This window comes from Ptychodera flava, assembly GCF_041260155.1.
Source record: "Ptychodera flava strain L36383 chromosome 23 unlocalized genomic scaffold, AS_Pfla_20210202 Scaffold_24__1_contigs__length_23054250_pilon, whole genome shotgun sequence".
NCBI lineage: Eukaryota > Metazoa > Hemichordata > Enteropneusta > Ptychoderidae > Ptychodera > Ptychodera flava.
The window spans coordinates 22,516,807-22,526,548 of record NW_027248278.1 but is presented as its reverse complement, the minus strand read 5'-3'; the positions used below and the strand labels follow the sequence as shown (position 1 = coordinate 22,526,548).

General features: G+C 37.0%; 1 long non-coding RNA gene across 1 annotated transcript; it reads right to left on the bottom strand.

The window, feature by feature from the left end:
* Positions 1 to 416: 416 nt before the first annotated feature.
* Positions 417 to 7,252, bottom strand: LOC139124995 (uncharacterized). The gene is made up of 3 exons (XR_011550121.1): positions 6,987 to 7,252; positions 5,688 to 5,832; positions 417 to 565 (listed from the first exon to the last, which is right to left on the bottom strand). It is a non-coding gene; the product is annotated as an uncharacterized lncRNA (long non-coding RNA).
* Positions 7,253 to 9,742: the final 2,490 nt, after the last annotated feature.

The following is a 9,742-nucleotide window of genomic DNA, read 5'->3' as shown; positions in this document are numbered from 1 at the left end:
GTGTGATGGGAAACCTTACCTCACCCATATCATTCAGGAGTTGGTTGCCTTTTTCAGAAAATCCAAGCCAACGATTGGGTCGATCTTTCTACACTGTGTGACATAAGACTTCCAATACAGTACGGGATACAGAGTGTCACACCATGTGTGTTTTTCTTTGATTATCTTGGCGCATAGGTTTGGAACCTTTCCTGTCACCTTATAATAGCAATGGGAATGATAGAATGAAAGAAAATAATCAGTGGCATGTATAATTGTCTTACATAAGCATTTAGCAGATTCATGAAAGTGAAGCAAGTGTAGTGTAAACACAAGTAGAATATGCAAATTATTTTAAATCGTATATAGCATTATGTTATTTTCGCAATTATTTTAATACAATGATAAATGCAATACGATATTTAGGACTTTCTAACCTTGACTTGTTGTAAGTGGAGCCTGAGTCTTCTAATTTCACTACATCTTGATTTATGACAGTTCAACAGAAAAGTTTCATCAGATATATCCAAATATTGTCTGAACATCTTCTGTACCTCTTCAACAATTTGCTTCGTCAAATGACCAGCTGTGATGTTAACATACGATGATATAGTGAATGTATATAAGTTTTCACCTAGGTTTTTTATAAGACCTAGCCGACTAAGTTCAGTAATCGTACAATCTGTCTTTCAAATTTCAGTATCGATAACCTAAGACAGTTCTAAGCAACGCGTACTTTAAAGCTAAGAAATTTCGAGTAACAACTACCTAATTTCATTGTAGCGAGACCCTTTAATACGAGTTGAGAGAGTGAAAGACATTGAAAGGGAATCTGACGTGGAACGGATGTAAAATAGACAGAAGGACATTATTTAGTTGGCGATTCGAAGCGAAGGTGTAAAGTCAATGCTCTTTATCGGAGTGTAAATATAATGCTGTAAACGACGAACAAGCTCAAGATCAGTTCAGAGATTTTTAAAGATTCTACACTTGTATGACGGTGAAATACAATTTTAAATGTTTCTTCGATTGTAACGCTTTTTCTGTTGTTTAAGAAGAATAAGAGTTGTTTACGTTCAATCAATTTTTCATTATTTCCATTATCTATCCATACAAATAAGTCAAGCGCAATCTATAATAAAACTAGAAATGCACATTTCATGAATTCAGCCAATCCGGCTAATAGATTAATGCGTTCTGTATGCTGGCATGTCCATTACGTCTCTGTTTTAATAGCGCTGGTTGCAAATGACATCTTTTTTTCTTTCATTAATAAATATATTTTTCTACATTTTCGCTATAACGATGATAATAAAATCTTCCAGCGTTTTAATGGATACTGGATGTCACTCTAATTCACATGAATTTATGGCTTAGACAACAAACTGCAACAACTGCCAACATTGACGAACAAAATTGGTCCGAGCTGAGCTGATGAAATTTAAAAGCCCGAATATGTGTCAACTTCACTGTCTAAATACGGTTGCAGTGTTAAGCATGTGGGCGTGGGCATGTGGTTCGATGTTGTGCGAGTGTAGGAATCTTTAGTAACGAACCTTAAATCGCGATCAACGCTATTAGAAATAAAGGTGATATAGGCATTCCCGGTGACAGTCAACGCAATTTGAATTAATGTTTGAGTTTAAATTATGTTTGATTAATATTAATACGATGCATATACTATACTAATCACCATTTCCATTGATTTACAAATATTACAGTAAGTTGTGAGAATAACTGCATAATAAGTGTATGATACAATATAATAAAAATATGACAATATCAATGTTTGAAGAAAAAAAAAACACTGGGCAAAATGCTTGATGTACAACAATATATACACATATACTGATTCTGTACATGTGTCAAATACGTTGAAGATACGAGTACGTATACTAATAAAATGCAAAACTACAGTATACACTAAGTGTGCAAAGATCTGCATTACGTATACTCATGATCTGCATAGAAATACGCTACGCACATCAACGAATTGGAATGTTCCATATACAAAGATATACACTGCGTATGCAATTAGTATTGTGTTCCATATACGTCAATATACATAAATATGCTAAGTGCATATCAAGCATTTTGTCCAGTGAAATGTGAACCATTATATAGTCTTGGCCGCTGAAATAAAAACACATATCTCAATTTACTTTGCTGCAATCAAAATGGAGTTTTTCGAATTATTTACAATTAAGTCTCCCAGAGTATTTTCAAATATACCCTATTTACAATTTAAAAAGCCAACGTAGATGAAAAAATCAGGGACATTTCACAATTACCCTTCATCAAAAGTCCTCAAGTAACAGAGGTTTTGTGCTTTTTTATTCCTGAAAAAGACAAATATGAAAAAAATAAGACTTTTTTCTGAAATTAATCGACTTGAAAATAGTAATACGGTTGACAGGTTTTCTGTAGTGAACCAGGGTTTCCCTGAACACAGCGGCAGTATCTCTACAAGCCGGTAGGCGAGGAGGGATAGACCTATGTTTGGGGAAACACGAGTCTTCGATGACGTCACAAGAAGTACTATGAGACTATATATTCGGAAGTTATTAATGGTAAACGAGTGTATTTGATTGCGGATATTAGACTTCTTGCGTGAAAATAACCATATTTGGCGGGAAATAATCACCAAACGAAGCGAAGTGATTATAATCACCGAGAGAAGCGAGTTGATTATTTCCCGCCAAATATGCTTATTTTAACCCCAGGGGTCTTATATACACAACAAATACCTGAACGCACAATTTATAACCACAATATATATCATAATTATCACATGCATATACCCACTTACTCCTTACTCTATTCGAATGAAATTCATTTTCCCTTAAGGTAGTGACTCAGGTCCGTTGGCACATATTTTCAATCAAAAGTTTCACATAAAAAACGGGGTCTCACACTCAACATGTGGTACATTTTCTGTTAGGTCTATATTTGAAAAAGGTAAAAATTTTGTTTACTTGTCGAAACATGCATTAGTATGTTTGTTTAATTCAAAAACGTGTGATTTTGAGTTTTTTTCACTTAAAAAAGTATACGTAAGAATTGGCAGCACCCCTAAGTGATCTGTTAACGGGACTAGACAGCCGGATGTACTGGTTGAAAAACCGTGTTTTGGATATTTGAAATTCGCTTTTGTTTCTGCACAGTGAGCCTTCGAAGTGTGAACTGTCGAATTTTTGCATACATTAACGGCTTTTGTTCACGTTTGTCAAATTATCGTCCCTTCAGGGGGTTTATCAAAAATCTAAAACAAGGTTTTTCAGGTCTAATCATGAAGTGTTAGCATGCGAAGAATTGGGGAAATCTGCCCACGCGTCGCCGACTTACACTCATTTGAAGGTGCGCATACATAGCAACAATCGGAAATGAGAAAATCGACGATTTGTGTAAAGGTCCCATTTTCACACAAACTAGCCGAAAAAGTCAGATTTTTGCGCATTTAAAAAAAATTAATTCGACCTGGGTCTAGGTTAAATATTGGGCATCAGATTGGAGAATTTCTGACACGTCCTGAACACAAGTTCGCCTAAAAATGATGAAAATTGTGCGTTGAAACGTGAGGCGTTTCAGCGTAAGCGGTGGGTACTATTTACACGATAAACACTAGAAAGATCATTCAGGGCATAATCTGTTTGTCAAATACGTATCTAGCTTATTATTATATTAACTGTACATTGTTTGGTAACGGTTAGAGTCTGGTTACAAGACTAGAAAGGTTTTAAAAAAATACCGGAATGGTTTACAGGTCTGCGTTCTGCCGACGACGCGCGTTCGCTGGATCGCAAGCGCTCGACTTCCGGTCTCATAGCCCGTAATTTATGCACGTACCAATTATGAAATGGTTGTTAAGTTAATTTAGCGCCGATTTTCGTGCCTATAGTACACGACGTCACTTGTTTGCTTGCTTTCGAAGATGAGAAGACCAACTCTCGATGCTCTAAAAACGTCTGTAGTTGAGAAGTTCAAGGAATGCGAGTAAGTCGCACTTGTTTATAGTTTTCACATGTGATCTGCTGCAGTCTTTGTGCTCACCATCAGGAATGATACTGGGTTTTTCGTGCGCTATTTCGCTTTCGACTGTGACATGTACTATTATGGTCCCGGGTATGAAACCAAAATCAACTTCAAAAATATATGATTAAAACCACCATTGAATTGTACATAACATAGTTCTTGTTGATTATATCGCAACAACAATGCAGCTAAACAAGTTAAATGACTTGAATCTGGTGAGGACTTGAGGAGCGATACCGTATGAAGATTTACGTTCGCATATTGCATTCTCAGCATACCCTAATCTAAGGGGCCGTTCAGTTTTTACGGCCGGGGGGGGGGGCGGCGGCAAAATCCACGGGGGGGGGGGTGTCATCGTAATTTTGGAATCCGCAAAGGGGGGGTCATCGCTTTTTCACTGGTAGGAAAGAGGGGGTCACCACATTTTCAAAAACATAATACCAACAATAAAGTTCACTTTATGCCATGGCCATGATCGACCCTCTTTACCGGCGGGCCGCCTGCGGCGGCCCACTACAATAAGTTGACTTTATGTATACCCACGGCAATCTTACTGTAAAATTCCCAATTGAAGCCGCGGCTTGTACCGGTATTACAAACATTTTTGAGGGACCCCTGGGACCATGCACTTAATAATGGTAATGGCCGCGCGCCTTCAGCGGCCCTGTCCAGTAAAGTCTACTTTATGCAATAGCCATGATCGACCCTCTTTACCGGCGGGCCAACTTTGGTGGCCCACTAGAATAAAGTTGACTTTACGTAATGGCCCATGACCCTCTTAACCGGAGGGCTACTTTTGGCGAACCACTCCAATAAAGAGTACTTTATACATTGTCCATGGACATAAGTTGTATATGGAAATGAAGTGAAAAATTGCCTTACAGTCGTCCTAATTAACAGACGTTTCAATGGATGTGGCTGAGAAGTTTGTGTACTGGCATCTCTGCTACACGAATAAAGTGCGCCGCGTACCGGAGTTCAAATCCAAACCATGCGGGTCAATTTGACATATGGGTTTTGGTTATTTTTCGGGGGGGGGGGTTCATCAATTTTTTTCGTCTGACAAAGGGTGGGGGGGTCATCTTTTTTTCACAAAAAATGCAGGGGGGTTCTATAATTTTTTGAACACCGGCGACAAGATTTAGCCGGTCCCCCCCCAGGCCGTAAAAACTGAACGCTCCCTAAGCTCTGTTTTTGTGACTACAAACATTTAAAACTTTAAATATATATGCCAAACTCTCAATTCTGTCAATATTATAGCACTAATATTTCGAACAAAAGATATTACCATCGTGATCGAAATCTACAGAGAATCTGGTTTCAGCGGGGTGACGGTTGTGAACTGTCCGTCATATTTAGTGCAACAGCTAAGGTTGAGGTCATAAAAGAGGCCATAGCCTCATTGTAATGAAAATTTTGATTCGTTCGAGCTCACAAGGTGGCGATATCAATGCATTAGTATTTGGGGTAATTGTGTGCTTTTTCACAAGTTTCATGAACGGGATAAATGTTCACCTTGATGAAGCAATAAATTCAAAATTTACCAGATCATAAATACAAGATGATTTTCATTTGGAAGCAAATTTTAGTGCAATAGCATCCGTCACGAATGATAATTTTACATTTCAAGCGGCTTTGTTCGTAAAGTTTTTAACAGGAGACAATATCATATTTACCTTCGGTTTTGTAGTCTTTATTCAATTCGTCAGCTCGACTGGCAATTAATATAACCCTTGGTTTTCTGACTCCTTTCGTTGCTTCATCAAATGAATATTGATCAAAGTTGATCGATCCTTTTATGAAACGCAGCCAGGTCATGTTCTTGAAATAGAAAATAAACAAGAGAGACCTAGAATAAATATGTTGGCTGAAAATGAGAACGATATGTACAGAATATTATGAACAAATCACAAAAATTGAGGACACTGATAAGACGATTTTTTATCACAAAATATCAATTTTCAGTATTTGTATAACGATCAAGTTGGATAATCCCGAAAAGAAAGATGAAGCTTTGATCAACATGATTTGGTTATCTTTTCGCCCATCCCATACAGAACAGTTAATTGTACGCACAGAACTCGAGGACTTTCATTTATGCCATTTTCTTATGAATAAAATATGTAAAGAGCCTGGGATTTCATTCAAGATATCTACTCTAGCGCAGAAAATACAATCCATATTAATCTAACTATTAATTTCTGTCTGAATATTTTGTCTAGGACAGGAATCAAACTTGTTTACTAAGAATATTTCTGTTGACCTCACCTAATCTGAGGTTGCTTTTGTCATCTTTCTCGTACATATTTTATATATTTCCGGTGAAAGAAATTCACTTCACTACGCAACATGTCTGTGTTTATGTGAAGTCTTTATGCGCAACAGGAAAACAGACAGAAAAGGCGAAAGCCTTATCTTATAGCGTGTGGGTAATTTGACTCAACATACTCGTATTCCTTATTTCTACAAAAAAGCTAATGAAGTACCGGGACTTGGATAATGTCAAATTGACAGCTCTGCAAAGATTGTTGGAATTGAACATCTTGATATACTCTGTGGTCAAGATAATATGTGGACGTATATTTGTCATTGCATCATTTTCACTTTTGTGCTGGAGTCATCATGCACCACCGCAGAGCATTGACATACGCATATTGACTGACGTTTCTCTTTGGATATAATGATGCTCATAATTACACACAAATATTAAGTTAGTCTAATTGCCACCCGCTTTTCAAGCATTGAATAAATCGACTCTTCTTTTATCCCACTCTACAAGTAACTTGTATGCGATGCTATATTGCAATCATGACTTGACAGTGCTTCGTTCAAATCCGTCCATAGAGAATTGTGTTTACAAAAATCAAAGTAAATTGTAATTCAAGACACCACACAATTTCCTCACCAGCATTATTTTGCCAGTTCTTTAAATTTATAAAATGAAATACGGAACAAAAAATGTGCAAATTACTCACCTTTTTTACTGCTACTTCGAATGATACAGGTTTACCGTCAAATTCGGTGACTTTGTAAACAATCAAAAAGACTGCATTGTGTGCCCCAAGAAACATATTGTGAGTGACGTAATACTCCGGTTGGCCGGCAAAATCCCACATGCTTACTTCTCCAACATCTTTTATGGTGACGTTTTGAACATCTATACCAGGTGTACGAGTGTACTCTTGTTGTCCGGGTGGCGGCGCTATTTCCTTTCCTCTCTTGGTCAAGTAGGCTTCTACGAAAGTCTGAAACAGTAAGCGCATTAATCTTATCTAAAGTAATTAATCTAAATTAAAATTATGTCTAGGAAAGTGTAGATAAAAAATAATCAGAGAAAACAGGTTGTCCTCTTCCGACAGAAACATTGGATTTATACTTTTGTAGCATTTGTTAACCCTGATCTAGTCAATAACTTACTTCTTTGCGCATGGGTCGATTTCTAACGTGCTGATCAATAGAAAGAAATTGCAACTGGTATAACACGCATGATCAAAAGAGCTGCAATGACTTAAAACAATGCATGCAAATCAGTGGTTTTTATTATAGTCAAATATTAGACAGGACAATCACTCGAGACAGTTTTAGCCTTCGTTTTAAGTTTTTCCTTCCTATTTCTTTTCCATTGCGAGGAATGGAAGTACTTTCAATAACGTATAGTTGACTGTGTCAGGGCTGTGTTCGCCCGTTCAGTCCCTGAGGTCGTTGTAGCAGTTATATGTTCATTACTTACGACGAAAATAATTTGGAAAATGAAAAATGGGGTGTTACGCTTGTATATTAACAAATACATGCGTAATAGTTTGAACCCGGTTTAGTAATGCAATACAACCTTGCGTTGATTGTTAAAGGTCGGGCGTTGGCCGGAATGACAGGCTTTTGAGATACAGTTATATTTTTTTTCTTCAAAACTGAAAAAAAACTTTGTGTAATTTAGATTATTAGTAATATGTTATAATAGAAATCGTATAAAATTTCATGGGCAGTACGCTTAAACCTACCAATCATCTGGCTTTTGCCGCTGAAAGCGATCCCTACAGTAGCTGGGTAGCTGGAAAGTGACTGGAAACTTGCTCAAGGCGTATAAATATCATACAAACTCAATCACGGATTCATTCATAAAACTTCAATTTTTAAAATATTCATTCGTCTTGGAAAAATACTCTCGACGAAACGTATCACCACATTGGAAGACTTGATAATACACAGTTAGTTAGGCTACCCACAATTCCCCTTGATTTGTTCACTCAGACATTTTTTGCTAAAGGCTTCTTAAATGTAATTAGTTTCTTAATAATCTTTAACTTACAATTTAAGTTCCGGATTATTTGTTAAAAATATGTTCCAAGATTGATTATGTTTAAAATTCAAGAGTAAATTGAATGTCGATGTTTGAAGGTGCTAAAAATGGTACACTTGTCAAGATAAAGTTATCAGCAACTAAGATGGTCTCATCATGCCACCTATCAGAAATTCAAATTTCCTTTGTTACGAACATTAAATTAAGTCAATAGCCTTTCTTTTGCCAACACAGATGCAAATTATTCCCTTAATTTCCTTGAAAATTGTGTATGGCAGTCAAAAATGGCTATCTCCTCGGCGGAAAAGGGGTTGATCTTCTTATTATTCCCGGTTAGAAATCAGAAAATTATGATTATCTGAACTACGTAGCCAGAATTTTGAAATATGGACTGTGTTGTTCTGTGCACAGAAGAAATTTGCTTCAGTTTAGTGAGTGATCTCCGTGTGTACAGATCGTGGATAATTGTGGGTAGCCTCACTTACTGTGTAATAGTCAAAGCGTTAATGCTTTACTTTGTAAGTGAACGAAATTCTCCAATCTTAGAAGGGAGTAATCGGAAACTGTGTCAAAATGAAATATGGAGTAATGAACATTAATATATATGAGCCACAGGTCGTTATACGGACACGAACTATTGTTACCTTCTACATTCACTTGTGCTTAAAACCGACGAGTCAGTCGTAGTGATTTTAAAGGGCATGACAGCTTTTTGCCATACAAATTTCTGCGAGAGCTTCTGCCAGCTTAATAAGTTAGTGGGTGTGTGTGTCAATATGTACGCACTGATAACAATGAATTTTAAGTTTGGCGCCCACACCAAGCATGGCCAGTGAATGGTCAGAAATGCCGTTCCACTTATCAAGAACACCCCAAACAAGTGTAACATCTTGTTTATCGGGTCCTAAATGCTATGTTTACAAGTTCAGAGGAGAGCTGAGCACATCACCTAAGTTTTCTAGACAAAGCATAAAGAAAATTTTCGCTGGCGGTTATACACAGTAATGCATGACTATATGCTTTTTCAAAGAAGCAGGTCTTTAGTCAAAACTTTAAAACTTCAGTACTTGGTGACTAGAATATGACTAGAATATGACGAATATGACTAGAAATTCTATTCCATAAGGAAGCAGCAGCATTCGTCTGTGCAGTCGAAGCTCTCGTTTTTTCCCGGTCGAATTTGGATTGCAACGGGAAAACTCCGAGTTTTCCGTAGCAAATTATGAGAGCTATGGCTGCTGCTACAGCGAAATATGAGAAAGAACAATCATCACAATTTGAGTCTTGTTGGTTGATTTTAAGAGAAACTTCATCACATGAACGGAGAGATCTGAATTCTGGTTTATGAAATCGAAAACTTTAGTTTATACATAGTCCCTCATAACATGACTAGTTGGCAATAGTGTAATACTGTCAGTAAAATTGTACTCGGGT